At 47.9% G+C, this 16,532-nt stretch overlaps 1 protein-coding gene across 2 annotated transcripts in view; it reads right to left on the minus strand.

Annotated features, from left to right (window-relative positions):
• Positions 1–9,816, minus strand: part of GALNT16 (polypeptide N-acetylgalactosaminyltransferase 16) — a 71,052-nt gene extending 61,236 nt beyond the window's left edge. For both annotated transcript variants that reach the window (XM_079309680.1, XM_079309681.1), the window contains exon 1: positions 9,506–9,816. The gene's annotated coding sequence lies outside the window, so the exon portion shown is untranslated. The remainder of the gene's footprint in view (positions 1–9,505) is intronic.
• Positions 9,817–16,532: the final 6,716 nt, after the last annotated feature.

Here is a 16,532-nt window from a genome sequence, read left to right on the forward strand (position 1 = left end):
CACTACACAATCAGACTCAGACTACCCAAACACAGGGAGGACAAACAGATGCCAAGTTCACTCAGATTTGCTCCAACAGAATTTTTGAAAGGCTTACCTCACTGCAGAGCATCCACCCTGCTGCCAACTCAAGCTCAGTATAAACACCACCCTGTACACAAGCAATGAGAAAAACACCCCTATGCTCACCCCAGCCTGCCCTGACAGAGGAGGGGGCAACTGAAGCACCAGCAGGGATGTGGCAACTGAGCATCCCTAGGGCAGAAATAGGGTTATGCCCCCACCTGTGAGTCAGTGCTCCTGCCAGCCCCTCAGAGATCACTGTGAGAGCCTGTTCCCTGTCTTTAGGCAGCTCAGCCAAATGGAGACAGCTCAGAAGGGTAGAAACCTACTCCATCAGCAGCCTGGCAGCTAGTAGTTTCTACCACACCACCAGATCTGGATAAATCTCACTGAAAGGTACAAAGAAAAACATCTACCAAAAATGGCATGTGTATTACAGCACCTGGGAAACACAGCAGGATCACATGCACCAGGACTTGGCAGTGAGCACTTGCAATATTCACAGTTTTTAACTCCAATACTTTACTATTATTTTTTACAATTTCAAAAGACTACAGGGAGCTACACAGGAAGCACACAATTGTTTCAATTTCACTGTGTGGATGTGATGGCTCCCATTTGCACTGCCACTGTAACCAAATTCCTGTACTCAGAGACTGACCCAAGGAGCTGCATTGGTTCTTGCAGCTCTTATACACTCTTCCTTATTCATTATGCTTTTTACTGCATACTTGGTACCAAAGTTACAGTGTGGCATTACTGGGCATGGCACTCTCTGGCACCAAATACTTTGTTCAGGGCACTCAGCACGCAAGCAGATGGAAAGCATCATTTTTACAATTTTGTCCTGCAGAAAGACTTTTTCAGAGAACCTCTGAAGACATTTTCATTGGTTAGAAGCACTTTTCCAGCCAAGTCCTAGCTGTTTCAAGGCAGTTATCCAAAACAATAAAGGCAAGAAAAATAGCTTTTTTTCCCCCACACAGGCCCACAAAATGTCTGATACAGATTTCAGCACAGGTGCTTTCTCTCTCTGCTACCGTTAAACAAAGCCTCCTCAAAAAGATCATATTACAGCTTACAAGATGAAAAATTTGTTAAGTGGGAGAATTGAAAACAAGAGGTTAAAGCAGATAATTTCCTGCAGGTTTAGCCAAATGTCATCAATCAGAAGTTAGAGCACTGCCCCAGCCCAACCATGGCAGCCTTGAAGGCTCAACTGCAAAGCCAACCCTCCAGCTTCACCATGGCAGGAGGACCATCATCTCACCAGCCAGAACAGCTTTATTCACATCCTGGGGATACACAGGGACACCAACAGTGCTCTGAGACCTGCAGTGGCACTGCAGAGGCAGGTCTCTGCAGGGATGATGCCCCTGAAGGAGCCAAAAGAAAGCAGAGCCTAGGGGAGCATGCAGCTGCCTTTCAAAAACCCAGTCTCTACCAACACTGAGACATTACCCACATGCTCAAGCACATCACAACACAGGTAATTTCTCTGCAGAGATAGGGCCCAAGAGGCTACTATCTTTTTTTTACTTTGTTTTTTATTTTGTTTTAATTGTATTGCCATATATCTTACTGTCTCCACAGCCCCAAATATAATTGGGACATGGAAATCTGAAGAAGACAGTCCACTTCTAGTCCTTTATCACTTTTATTAGTTGCAAGAAAATGTGCTTCTAAAGACATAGCAAAATACAGCAGCAGGTATACACTGCCTTTTCTAACAAATTCCATTGTTCAGTGCATGGAGCATTGTTAAAGGCACATGCTGTGCCTCCAACACCTTCTTGCAGCAGATCAGCCCTGACCTGCTACATTGCTGCTAATCCCATTCCTTGTTCAGAGAGTATGCAAAGATTGATTTCAACCAAATATTTCACTAAAGTTCTCTCATCTCCAGCCCTTTACAAAACCTGCAAGCCAAGTTGCCCAAAAGCCCTGTGAAGCAGATAAAACTTTCATTTCTGGCTTTGGGGAAACTGAGGCATATGATGAGTCTGTAAGAAGGATGAGTTCAGCTCAGTCAATAAGACAGCTCAACTCTCACTCCACAGGTCTCACTGTGGTTCAGCCTTTACCTTAATGCAGCAGTGTGGGGTGTGGATCATGGCCTCTGCTCTTGGCACTGGACAGAGCCAGCAGTGACAGCTGGCAGGACAATCCCAGAGTGCCCACAAGCCCACTGCAGGAGTGGCAGATAGGGCTAGAGCCACAACCAAAACAGGGAAGAGAAAGCACTCTGGCACACTGGGACTCCCACTGGGGTGACACGGAATAGGAACAACCAGCTGGCATTCTATGGGGAGCCAAGGAAGAGCAAGAGATCCCACTTTGGGGAGGACCTGCCCTGCAGATATGAGACAAGGCACAGGCGAGCCAGGGTCCCCCACTGTCCCATGTGCTTCATCCCCAGCACATTTACCTCTGTTTCATTGCCTTTGTGCTCTGTGTGTTTTTCTAACAGGAATAACTCAGATGATTTTCAGTACTCCAAAACAGGTGGTCTCAGTTCAGTGCCACTGAAAGAAAACACCTTCTCCCCTTGCCTTTTAAGTGACTCTCAACCTGCCTGCGTTGGGATGGAGTGTCTGGTCTAAGTTTCATTATGGCAAACATCAACCCGAGATACCTATCAAAGCTTTCTTCTTCCAGCAACACTGCTAAATTTTCAGTTTTTAAATCTTAACACAGTTTTATATATGTAAAAATCTAACAGCATACTAAACAATGCTTCAGCTTGCTAAAACTGCTAACTGCTTTACCCACTGATCTAATGAGAACCTCTAGTAAAACAAATCATGTTCAGGAGCACTGCACTGGGCCTCCACTCACTTCTACATGCTGTCCCAGGCTGCCCAGACCACTACATTCCTCAAGCCCTGGTGACCTCACTGCAGCTACAGCATCATTTTGATTAACAATTAAGGCCAGTGATGCCAACTGGATATTATTAATGTTACTATTGTGAACAATTTCTTCTATTTTACTTTTAATGCATCACAAGGGCCACTGGGACAAATTAAATACAAAATTATTTTCTGCCATTTAGGCAAACAGCAGCCATTCCCACATTTTTAAAATATAAACACTGTAAATAAAATATTAGACCATCAAGCTGTCACCAAATCTTCCTCCTGCAGTAGTATCCTTAGAAAAAAGTTACCAAGTCATCCTTTCTCAGGGAGCTGGTACAGGCCCTGCGTGCTGTGCCATAAGACAGATGCCTTAGAGATTTAAAAAAAAAGCAAAAAACAAACAAACAAAAAAAAAAATTTAAAAATTGGTGCTGCAAGCGTCTGGCCACAGCAGGAATGGCTGTCACAAAACCCCAAGGGCTGTGTCCCTCACCCTAATATAAACTGGGAAGAGCACATGCCATACAAGTGTTGGGAAGAGCCAGGCAGTTGCAGGATTTTGGCAGTGGAATGGGCCAGGCTGAACAGCACAGACAAACCCAGCAACTGGCAGAGGCACCTTCACCTGCAAAACCATGGCCACTGCAGCTTTTCCATCTCATTTCCAACACCTCAGATATCTGCAGAGACAGAGGGAGAGGAGCTGCTTTGCCGGCTGCTAGAATAAGTTTCCTCCACTTCTCCTTTAACTTGAAAGGAAGATGTTTAAGAAAACAAGAGCATTTTGTGAGCTGTTGAATGTGGCAACTTCACTGGGTTGCTCACTGTACCTTCCTGGCCTCGAGCTCCTGCTGCTGCAGACATGGTGATGTGGCTTACAGCAGCACCACAGCCCTGGGGAGACCACAGAGCCTTCCATGCATGCAAACTTAAACACAGACACTCAGCATAAGAGCAGAAAGAAACCTACACAGCCATGTCTGCTCCTTGTCCCAAGAGACAGGAGACCCAAGGGGGACCAACCTGCTATAATTAAAATGGCAAGGAAACTGCTGGAATGAACTGTGGAACCTCATTAAAAATTGGGTGTAGTTATTATGTCCAGACAGACACAACTGGCAGCAACACCAGTCTTTTAATAAAAGCCTCTCATGCTTTCTCTCAACGGACTTCTCTCAGACATACTTCTCTCTACATAGCACTGACTCCTTCTCTTATGCCTACAAGTTTCCTTCTTCACAACCAGCTAACCCAAACCTGTCCCTTACCTGGCCACCTAACCCTGTCTGTCCCTCACACAGCATCTTCTAACCTTGTCTGTCCCTTCCTCCTCACAGCACAGCAAACTCTGATACTCCATCTGCAATTTACTCTGGCCCAGCTGCCCCACTCTTCTATAACCCCCATTCTCATTGGGCAGGCAAGGCTGTCTCCACTTCTTGGCAATCAGTGTAGCTGTAATTCATTAAGGAAAATTGCCTTCTGCACTATCCTTACAAGCTATTCTCCTACAATTAGGCCTTTTCTCTCCATAGCACAGCAGGTCATGAAATTAAGCCTGATATGCCAATGCAAGGAAATAGTGCTGTTCCCCCTATGGCTGTGTTTGTTGGGGTTTTTTATTTATTTAGGATCCACCTCAGTTTCCAGAGTTACATGCCTGAGGCTACAAGAGCTGCCTTCAGGCAGACACGCTTGCAGGAGCCTCATGGGACACAGGTCCCTAGAAAACTGTGTCATTTAGCAAAGCATGAAAGTTGCAGCTTATCCCAGTTATGTAGAAAACAGCATCCTCTGGAAGCTGCACACAGAGGAAATGTGATGAAGGGATGAGAATAAAATCATTCATGAATGCACGGTGATGCCAGCACCTGCTCCGTGGGATTCACATACACAGGAGCCAAAGGCAACACAAAAATAAAGCAGCAGAGCACGTTCCAGGGCTTGAAGAGCATCCATCAAGGTGGTCTTACCTGGTGGCAAATACAAGCATGGCTAAAAGTGCCCATCTGGCAATTCAAAGAAGCTGGTAAAGCCCAGCCACTGCCTATTTTCTGGCTAAACAAGATGTGGGAATTAAACAATTGACATCTTTCCTCGCCAACTTGTTCTTTGCCTACACACACCACCTGCTCTGAGCAAAGCATCCCAGAGGAGTCTCCTGCTCACTGTCTCACCACAGGCAGGTGACACACAGTTCTGTGCTGTCTGCAGAGCATTTAGAAACCCTTTGCTACAAGGAAGAAGGACTCCTTGATCTCATCTGCCCCGTGCTCCTTTTAAATGGCTGAGCACAAAGGCAGGGAGCAGCCAGGAGGGCTGAGCCCAGCAACCTGAGCCAGCATTACAATACAGGGCCTCTCCTCTGCCAAACTGGCTCCTGTGGGCTCATAGAGCAGCTACACAGGTCACAAACTTGGCAGGACCAAGACAAGAGACAACACACCTGGCTCCAAAGAGCAACTGACAAAGATGAGAGGCATCATTCCTGCTCCAAAGAGCAACAGGGCAGCAGCCTAACACAATTCAGAGCATTTAAATAATGATACTTTTGTCTCCAACTTCCAGGCATGTTGCTGCTCCCCTGCCACCCCAGAGAAGTCAGCAAGCTGGAGAACCCTGTGGGCAGCCTCACATCCTGCTTTTGACTAGGGAATAGGAGCAAATACTCCCACCTTCAGCTCACAGTCAGCCAACAGAAACATTTCTCTCTCAAAGCAGCCTACCAGCCCTCCCTGTCACCGAGCTTTGCCCACACTGCAGCAATGGCCCCGCTCTCTGCACTGGGACACGAGCACTGGGCGAGCTGCCCATGCTGCAGCCTTCAGACAGGGGAGAACAGAGCCCTGGGCTCTGCTCATCAGCACCTCACTAAAGCAGATATGCAGCACATGGTGAACAATTAACCACCTGTACATAGTGCAGGAGTGATGCCAAAGCCCTTCCAAAGACACACAGCACAGCTTCTGGCCTTTGGAAATTTCCTGAAGATGGGAGACAACCTTTTGTCTAGAAGAGACAGAAAAGAGTCCACGGAAGAAGCTCCAAAAACACACAAACCAACTGTCAGAGGTCTTAGAGCTCCTTCTAATTGATAGGAAACTATCCTGTGCTCCAGAGAAAAAACGCATTTTTAAGAGTGTGGTACTCACTTGTGTTTCTACTGTGTGGTAAGTGGAAGGAGAAGCATGCAGGGACTTGTCATGTCACCAAGTGAGCCCTGCCATTTCCCAATACCTGAATTTTCAATTACAAGCATCTGTAAAGCCTGTTTGTGAAGAGCCTATTGCAGAAAGGCCACATGTCAAGATTTCTATATATAAAGCAGATACCTGTAGGATCACTATTAATGCACAAGCTGTTTCTGGGACACTGATCTCTAACAGCTCCATCCCTCAGCTTAAATATTCAAAGATTTCCCTGCTGACTCCAGGAATCAGACATCCAGATTTTAAGTTTAAAATTGTGCTAATAAATATGAGGTCAACAAATAAAAAACAGTTTCAAGCTGAGGCTTGCAATTGACTGCAGTGTTTACCTGAGGTGATTTTTATTCTTCACATTAAGTGAGAATAAAGAAAAACACAAGCCCAGACAGCACTTCAGTTTTCAAACTTATGCAATATACCTTCACTTTCTCTGGATTTGAATGTCATAGTATAGATGCAAGAGCAGAACTCTTGGACTCACTCATCCAAAAAACAAGATATTTTTCTTTTTCCCCAGACAGAAAAGCAGCCAGTTTTAGAAAACTGAAAAAATATTTTTCCAGAGGCCCATAAGTCACATGAGTCACCCTTACTTGCAGATGAGCCCAAACATGAAGTCCAACACCATCGCTCATGCAGAGCAGAGGAAACCAGACACTGGATCAAAATGGGCAGCTTGTCTCAGTGGCTCTGCAGAAAGCCAAGGGATGGAGAAGCACATAGAGCACAGGCACGCCTCCCCTTATACATGACCACCACCATACATTAAGGCAAATGATCTGACTTTGAGGGGAATGAACTCAGGACTGAGAGCTCTGCACTGCCAAAGGACAGCTGCTTCTCTGGGTTCGTTATTTCTCCAGCAGGGCAATAGAGCTGGCACATTTCCCATGCTGGCTGGAGAGGGTGCAGGGCTGTGCTGGGGAACAAAGCCGGCCGCACGCTGAGGACAGCACAGCTGCTGCCCCGGCCTGACCTGCCCTCAGGCTCACACACAGCTCTCCACTGCTCAGACTCTGCTAGATGCCATGCCCCCAGACCACCACCAGCCTTCCTGCCCCGTGCCCACACACAGCTGCTTCCCTGCTTCTGCCCCAGCAGCGCAGGCAGAGGCCAAGGCTGGGGCAGCTCGTTCTGCACATCACTGCTAAGCCTGTTAGGCTCCCACAGCCACAGCACGGCAGAGTTACAGGAGCACACAGACTGCATTTACCACCTTGCCTCTCACGGCAATTCACCAAACCCTGGGGAAACCCGCATGCACGAGGGAAAGCCCAAACACCACAAACCCTTCCTGTTTCCCTTCTCTATGCAAATACATCATGGCAGGTCAGGATGTGAAATTTCCACCGTGCCCCACTGCCAGGTACATCAGGAGAGGGTCCTCCTTCATCTCAGCTGCTGCTACTGAGAGCCCTGCTGGGAGGGCTGGCACATGCTGGGACCCCAGTTACAGAGGGACTTGAGATGCAAAGGATGATTATTTTTCCTTGCTAAGGGATTTCAGGCACAGAGCAGAGCTGCAATGATTTACACGGTTTTGAGAGCAGGACCAGATTTGGAGTGGCTGTTGAACAGCACTGTATCTTGTAAGGAGAGGCTTTGTTGTTAGCCATGAGCACATACTGCTCCCTCCAAACAGCAGCAGTATAACTACGTGTGGCACTGCCACAGCATCCTCCTCACAAGGATTTTAAGGTGCTTGGCAGATGATATGGATTCATGTAACCTCACAAGCCTTCTGAGAGGGAGTAAAGTAAATGCTATAAAAAACCAGAAGGGATAAGCGGGGGAACAGAGAAATAAAACTGCTAGAGCAGTTCAAGCTCACAGGAGAAATCAGAAGCTCAGGGGCAACTTCCTCTGCCACTAAGGTGGAATCAAAAAGCAGGAGTGCTCCAAATCCTCTGTTTGTTAAACTCAGCCCTGGCCAGCCTAAGAGCATTTCCCAGTGCACCCAAAAGGCTACAGCAATAACAGCACTCACACAGAGCTCCTCATCCTACTTATTTCCACAATCTGCTCCAAAGGGTCCAAAGCCGAGCAGCCTGAACTGCTGGCAGCCCCCAGCCCCAGTGAGCAGCAAATAACAGAAGAGCCTCAGCCGTAACTTTTGAGTTTCAGCAGCTGTAAGAAATGATCAAGGGGCTCAGCTAAAGAGTTTCCACCCTGCTGCCTGAGGGCTGGGACTGCTCTGACAGCATTTTCCAAACATTCACAGGCTTCCCAAACACCTATACACACGCACTTCCCATCCCTGCTTCACAGGTAAAAAAAAAAGCGAGACACAGGCCAAAAAACCCCAGTGGCAGCCAAGGAGGGAAGGAGGCAGCCTGGCCTGGCGCCTGCCCCTGCTCCGACTCTGACCAGGCTGCTGCTTTTGTTCGCTTCCATGTGTGCGTAACCAGCTGACAAATGGATTCCCAGCCAAAGAGTGACACACAGTGCAGTTCCCGAACAGCTTCAGCCGGATCACTCCTGGGAATGGTATTGCTGGGCCACTTCTTGCTCCAGGGGCAGATTTATTTTTTATGAAGCAGTTGCCTAGAATTGGGAGAGCTTTATTAATGCTATTGTACAGGCTGAAAGGAGGACAAATCACCCCCAGGACAGAGAAGAAGGGTCCTCATAATTCTCAAGTCAGGAGCTCAATTTTATCTCCCTACTGAGCGGACAGATACCCAAGGAGAGCAGAGTGTGGGGCTTTCAACAAAACTGAAGTAGCACATCAGGGCACTGCTACGCTCCTCGGGTTAGGAGCGGAGCCCTGGGGGCTCCTGCCATCTCCCTGCCAAACCCCAGCCTGAGCCCCGACCAGACCGCTGCCTCTGGCTTAAAAGAGACAGAAGTCCCAGGAGGCGCCCAGGTCCCCGTCTGGCAGCCAAGCGGAGGGGCCGGGGCAGAGGCTGGTACCCGCTGTACATCACTCGCATCCCCCCGGCCGATGCTCGCAGCCCGGCTGGCCGGAGGAAGGGCTTGTGAGAGGTCATGGCTTAGCTGCTCCTGCCGGGAAAGCACTGCGATCACATCCATGCGTGTGTCTACATATCTGTGCGTGTGCACCTTCTGAAGGCGAACCGAAACCCTTCCAGCTGTTTCACCCGCCTTTTTCCCCGGCCAAGGGCAGCCGACTCCCAGCCGGAGGAGCTGAGAGCGGCGGAGACAACTCGCAAACACTTTACCCACGGCATTACTCTGCTCCCCCGAGAGTGCCCACCCCGCTCCCCGATTGTAGCGGCTGCCATGGTGACAAGCACGAATGCTGAAATAAACAGAAAGCAGCCCGAAGGCGAAGCGCAGCCCGCCGCGCTCCCGCCCCGAGCATCCTCCCGCCGCCAGCCCGGGATGCGCCGGCCGCGCTCCCTCACTCACGATCAGGGGGATGGTCCTCTCCTCCCGCGCAGCTCCAGCCTGCCGGCGCCCTCTGCCCGCCCGGCCGCCGCTACCGCCGGCCGACCCTGCCGGCAGCCGCCGAGCGCGGCTTGCTGTCCTGCCATAAGTAGTAGAAAGTGCCCAAGATCCAGGCGACGGTCAGGATGGCGATGGCATTAGCCCTGATCTCTCCTCATGCGAGCGCCCCGGGGGAGCCTGGGAGCGCTGCCTGGACGGGCAGGGGCGGCTGCGGGAGGAAGAAGAGGAGAGGAGGAGGAGGCTCCCCCGCCCCGCACCGCTCCGGCCCGGCCCCGCACCGCCCCGCCGCCGCCGGGTCCTAACGCTCCCCGCCCCGCACCGCTCCGGCCCGCACCGCCCCGCCGCCGGTCCTAACGCCCGGCCCGCTCCGCCGCAAGGGGCGGAGGGCTCCGCGCCTCCCCCCGCTCCTCCTCCTCCTCCTCCCGGCCCGGCCGGCCGCGGCGGGGAGCGGTGATGTGGGGCCGTGCTCAGCCCCGGGAGACGGGGCAGCACAGCAGCCCCGCTGGGACCCGTGTCTGTACCGCCACAGCCGTGCCCTGAGGCAGGCGGACAGCGAACACCCCGTGGCAGCCCGTGGCACACGGGATCTAGGCACCCGCTCCGTGGAGATGAGCCCACCGATGTCCCGCTGGAGCTGTGCTGGTTGACGGGAGCAAGGCTGTCGGGCTGACCATGGAGCTGCCCGAGCACCGCTCCCATCGCTGCAACACACACACTGGCACAAGGCTGGGTGCCTGGGCCAGCACCACACAGGCCTTTCAAGCCCTGCAGGAGGATAAGGATGGCAGTGGAGAGGCAAGGATTATACAATTCACATTACAGGCACTGCTAAAGCAGTAAAAGGCTCACTGAGTCCAGCCCTGCATGCAGCTTGTGACCTTTATGTACAGTGCAGCTGCTGTGCAACTACGGCTTCAAGGTTTGCAAGAGCAGGAGGAGATACCAAGAAAACTTACAGGGAAAACAAGCGTTTAGAAAACAAAGGTTGTTCCAAGGCACCTGAAAACGAGGCTGGATAGAAAATGTGGATGCTTCCAAGGCATCAGATGAGGGGATTAGAATATTTGCATTACAGTACAGAAAATGTCATCAGGGCTTCTAAATAACTTTTTGCCTTACTTTCCTCCTGACTAAGTGTAACTGCAACCTGCCCTGCTAAATTGCCCTTCGAGATTTACCTGCACATTGCTTGTTTCCTAAATACAGCACAGTACAAAATTCATTCATCAGACTCGTTCCATGGCAGGCAGGGCAGAATGCTGTTTCTAGGACCAACACCTCCCAGGGCTGCAGCACGGCTCCACATCAACCTCCCTGCAAAGCACACTGCTTGCCTCATGTAGAAAATGTTAGAAAGCCTCTCACATCCCCCTAGGTACTTTCTCCAATGACCTGTCAACCACACACAGCTTCCCAGACTGGCTAGTCATAGTCAGCGGCAAGGGGAAGTTTAAGACACTTCAGAGAAAACCAAAATCTTCCATGGGATCAACAAAAACATAATTAGTCTAAGCTACCCAGTCCACATCCTGTGGAAGCTGGGCTCCCACTGTTTTCAGTCTCTTTCACTGTCTTGCTGGAAAAAGAGCATCTTCTCTCTGGCATGGGTTTGGATCCAGCAGCTGCCTGGGCTGCAGAGGGACATGAAGAGAGGCAGAGGAGCTGTACCAAGGATTCAGAAAAGAGGGAGACAGGGAGTAAAATGTGTTCATATCCATGTGACAGCAAAGCCAGCACAGTTTCTCCTCTTTCACCACTGTGCAGATCATACCAGACTATGCTTGATTCCTGCTTAGTCTTTTCTCACCTTTTTTGAGGGATTCACTACAGAAAAGCAAATCACAAGCAACAATGGAGACTTTTGTGTGAAACAGGAGAAAATCCTCTGCCCCAAGACTTGAACTAAACAGACTGCCTTCTCCTGCTTTTCCAAGCATGCTGCTTCCCTTTTCCACTGCAGCCATTCATTTTCTTGTTGTGCTGACCCCCCACCCTATAAGCTGCTGTGCAATCACCATTGCCTCTCAAGGGATGGGGTGTAGGGAAGAGTCAGAAATGAGCAGAATGCTCTGCAGGCAAGCTTCAGCAGAGCCCCAGACAGAAGCCAGGTAAGAGGTCTTTCTCCTAGGGGGCAGCTGTCTTTACTCCCCTCTCCCTGCAGGAATCAGCAGTAGAAAGCAGGGGCTGTTTCTGCAGAAACACATTCAGAGTGTTTGGATAGGGAAGCTCTGCTCTAGCCCACAATCACAGTGAAAGGCACAGCAAAAGCATCGAGTTACCCACCCTCAGAGCTGGTGGCAGAGCAGCTCACCATGCCAGCAGATCCAGCTCAGCACAGACAAAACAGATTTGCAGAGGTGCTTTATTTATGTTGCCTAAGCTTTGGGACCTATTTGAGCTGAAGAGTGTTGGGAGGTGCTGGCTGGGGCACTAGAGCCAGCTGACCTGATGGAGAGAAGACCTTCAGCAGAAAGGCTGTGAATTTACTTACACAGCACCAGGCTTCCATGTGCTTTGAAAGTGTCTCTGCAGAGATGTTTCATCTCCAGGGCCCAGATACCTCACTGTAGGATACTAGCTTGCAGGTGTGAGCTATTGGTACTGAAGGTTTAATTTCTGCAGCCAGAACTTGCAATGACTTAATCTCTGACCGCTGAGCTTTGCTCCACAATCTCATCATGACATTCTAACCGTATATTCTACAGGAATCTCTGACAATACAAATTGTTCAGTTCAGGTATAGCCATACTGTAAGCTGCAGTGCTGCATGCAGATGTTAGCACCAGCCCAGCAGAGAAAAGAATACCAGAAGCAGTCTGGCATGGAGATCTCTCCTCCACACACTGGCAATATAGACACACAGTGAATGTTAACAGTGATAATAAATACTTCAGTGCTGATCTTTGCAAAAGCATGAACTAATTCAATAAATGCCCTAAGAGAAGTGACCTGAGAAACATAATATAATAAACTAAACAAATCAAGACTATTCAAACCCCACAGCAGAATTATGGGATCTTATCACCACATTTGTTCTTTTTCAGCTCCTCATAGAGATGTTAAATCTTTTCTCATTTTGTGACAAACATTGTACAGTGGAATAAGGGACCTTGTGACAACCCAGGCAGCTTTTTTTTAGGATAGGCATAAACTAAGCATTTGGCAAATAATAAAGATACAGAACAAGAAGAGGAATATAACCAGCTACTAGGAGAATTTTGTGTGGAGTTTGAGAACCTTATTTTTTTTATAAACACTAAGGCCCTAACCATCATCACCTTAAAAAATTAAGAGACCTCCTAAGGCCATGAATATTTAAAGGTGCTCTTGAGAAGCCAGTTTTGTCTTTGACTGACGGATTAGGTCACATCATCTAGGAGAACAGACCTGGTGTTTCAAATTGCCCAGATAAAATTGAGATGATCGTTATTGCAGGGGAAAAGACAAGCATCATCCAGATCCATCTTCAGAAAAAATGAAGTGTGGCTGCTTTATAGTTATGGCAAGACACAGTGCATGTTTTTGCAGTCATCTGACTTAAAACATGGCTGACCTTTCAACTATGAAACATCTGGAAAACACCAAAAGGTTTTTCTTAGCACTACTCTAGTCTGAGAAATCAGATCTGCTGTATTTGTGGCCTCTGGGCAAGGAAGTGCCATCCGAAACATGAACATAAGGTCTGTCTGGACTCGAAACAGAGTCAATTCATCCAGAGTTTAGCTAAGAACATTTGAAGAAAATTAGCATTAGAGTTCAGGGGCTGAAGCAGGTCATGCTCCAGAGAGAAAGGAGACTAGCATGTTGTGATGATGACATGGGATGAGGAGACTTGCTTAGAGGGAGGCAGCTCTGCTTGCCCACAGCCAGCCAGGAGCTGAGCATCTAGGGAAGTCCCCTGATCAGGGATTTTTCACAAAAGATCACTCTTCAGAGAGTTCCTCCTGCATGGGCAGAGCAGGGTGTAAAGGAGGTGAGACATCTTAGGATGGTTTTTCTCTGAACTTGCTGCCATTCAGTGACCCCTGGCCCACTCCTAGGCTGGACACTCACCCTTTCTGGTGAAGCTCCTGATCTTTTCCCAAGCAGGGGAAGTGGTCTGCTTCCAGGTCAGGAGAAGGTGCTAGGAGCAGGTGAAAACAATTGAAGAGAGAGGACTCACAGCTCATCCCTGATTTCAATTCAAGAAAAAGAGGGAGAAAGGCAAGTATTTGTTTCAATTGGCAGAAAGAGCTGAGGTTCTTGCCCTGTAATGGATGAGGGGCACCTCTGACAGTCTGACCATGACATCTCACCACCATGCTCTCCATCCAGATCCAGATCTTACCCTTATAAAACCTCTGAGATACGTTCACCCATACTGTAATGCCAAGATGACAGTGTGTGCCATCATCCTCCACCACACAGCTGTTGAAAAGAAAAATAAAAACGTTCTCTTCATGACTCATCTAGATTGGCCAAATTTCTACACTGCCTGAAGTATTCTCCTTGTCTGAAAAAGCTTTCTTATACTGGTTAGAGGGCATGGGTGTGGGTGTGTGGGCTTCTGAAAATCCTTATTGCTGTGCCTCAGGTTGCATATCACCGTCCACATCCCTGTCCTCTGACACCACTGGGAAACCACAAGATGCACCAAAAGTGCACCAGGTTGTCTTGATCATGCCCTGTCTAGAGCTAGACACTATTCATGTAGTCTCCAGGCCTTTACTGCTTCAGGCACCATAAAAAAGTCAATCAGATAAAATGCAAACCTTGGAGTGGCTTAATTTATTCTGATGCCCAGTCAGAATAGGTACACATGGTGGATGCCAATTAGTTCTGCATTTAGCAGAAGATAAAGCATCTGGGGTGTCATATATGCTGACCAGGACAGAAATGTCTTCTGGGCCCTTGTTTCTGGCCAGCATGTAAATACAAGTAAGGTGGTGGAGGGCAGCAACTCAGAGCCAAGTTAAGGCAAATCTCTCAGAGTTACCTGGGAACCAGGATTTCAGTTGTTTTAAATTGTATAATTAAATATTGTCTTAAGTGTTGCTAAGATCGCTGTAATCTTAACATACTTTCATGAGCATGTTTCTTAAAAGAAAATGAGAGCACAGAGAAGACTTTACTATAAGCTGTAATTAACAGTTCCCCATTGCACTTGTGCTCTTCAAGTATGAAGAGAAAACATCTGCTAAAAGGCTAACAGTGGCAAGAGGAATCTGCTTTGACAATAAGAGCCAGGAAAACTTTCAGTGTTTGGCTGGGATTGAGGATGGGAGATGATGCTATTAATCCCCTCTAAACCAGGTAACCTTCTTGTCTGTCATCATAAGATAAGGTGGGCCTTAGTGAGGAGTGGAGTTATGGTAGAATCAGGCAGGAGTGATCAACAGCCCAGGATAATGCTCAAAGTTCATATAACCCTTTAAAAGTGTAGAAACAGAATAAATATTTAAGTAATATTAATACAATTTATTAACTAGAAGATCCACACTTAATCAACCTGATTCACTTCATGAGCTTGATAAAATTTTTTGCTCTCCCTCCTACCTACTTTTCTTATCTTCTTTTCTTACCCCAAGTCTTTTGTTTCACTTCCTTGCTGCATCTTTTCTAGGACAGAGATTTATTTCCCACCATCATGGTAAAGCACGTAGCACTTTTCCTGGTGCTCAGAATTAATTAACAATAAAAATCTTTTTATTATGATCAGAGGACAATTTGCTCTCCTTTACTGGCATCCCATCATAGCCTTGACTGTGACCTGATCTGCAATTTAATCCTCATAGAAATTCAAAGCTTTTACAGCTCAGTGTAGCTACCAGGTTAGTGCTTGTAACAGTCCTCTTGGCTGCAAAGGAGAAGCAGTCTGAAATGCTCATCTGGCAAAATGATTAAACTCCTCTCTTCCACTACAGAGGAATTTCATGTGAAAACACAACAATCTGGGAAATAACCTGTGAAAAACATCCAACCCAGTTTCTCACACATCCTATAAAAGGAATTTGCATCCTGTACAGCAGACTGGCTTTGAATAGAGTGCAATGAGAAATGTTTAGCTTTCCTAAAAATCACAGCACTATATTTATTTTTGAAGCTCTATCACTGAAAATAGCTTGGATAATTAATGGAAAAGTTTCCAAAACATTCCAGCCCTGGCACTAAGCATGAGAAACTCCAGGCTGAAGGGAGGCCAGAAATAGGAGCCATGGATCAGTCAACTCCAGTGGCACTGTAGTACTGTTTCAGTGAGCCTGATGCCATAATCTGCCTACTGGGATCCAGGTCCATCTCCAGGTGGAACATGGAGTGTGTAAAAAAGCCAGAAAAGGGGTTGGAGTTCAGAGAATATCAGGCATCCCTGTAATGTCAGGAGCACAGTCCAGGCAGATCAACATAATATTAAATATTTGTAAGATTCCACCATTTCCATCTGTGCTCTGTTCTGTTTCCATCTTTACTTCCAGGGAGGTATGTGAAGCAGACATCAAGGATGGCCAGAGTATTTATTGAAATGGCAGCTTCAGGGCAATTACAGCCATGAAGAACTGCTGACCTGCATCAGGCCAGCTGTGTCAGTCTGGAAGGCACCAGGGGCTCCATGGGGCAGCACACAGACCACTCTCTCAGCATGACACTACTTATGGTTGAAGAATAAGGGGCACAGTCTGAGCCTGGCAGCATCCCTCTCTATAAACTACAATCCAGGTATTGCTAAGCTTCCACAGACATGCTGCTAAATTCTTTTGAAGCTCTTGCAGAAATGGAGCTGCTGTCCTTCTCATGACTTTAGAAAGTCTTCTTTAAATAGTCACATTTTAGGAAATATATTTTTATCCCCCCTCAAAAGGTAAATGCTTTAAAGATGTGCTGAACAACATGGCCTCCACCACTTTCACATAGAAGGGGGGATGGGAATTCTGACGTAAAAAATTTTGCTATTAAATAAATTACCCCTAATTTTTCCTCATAATTATCTTCAGTTACCTGAATGCATGGATTG

The sequence above is a fragment of the Erithacus rubecula genome, assembly GCF_903797595.1.
Source record: "Erithacus rubecula genome assembly, chromosome: 6".
NCBI classification, from domain to species: Eukaryota; Metazoa; Chordata; class Aves; order Passeriformes; family Muscicapidae; genus Erithacus; species Erithacus rubecula.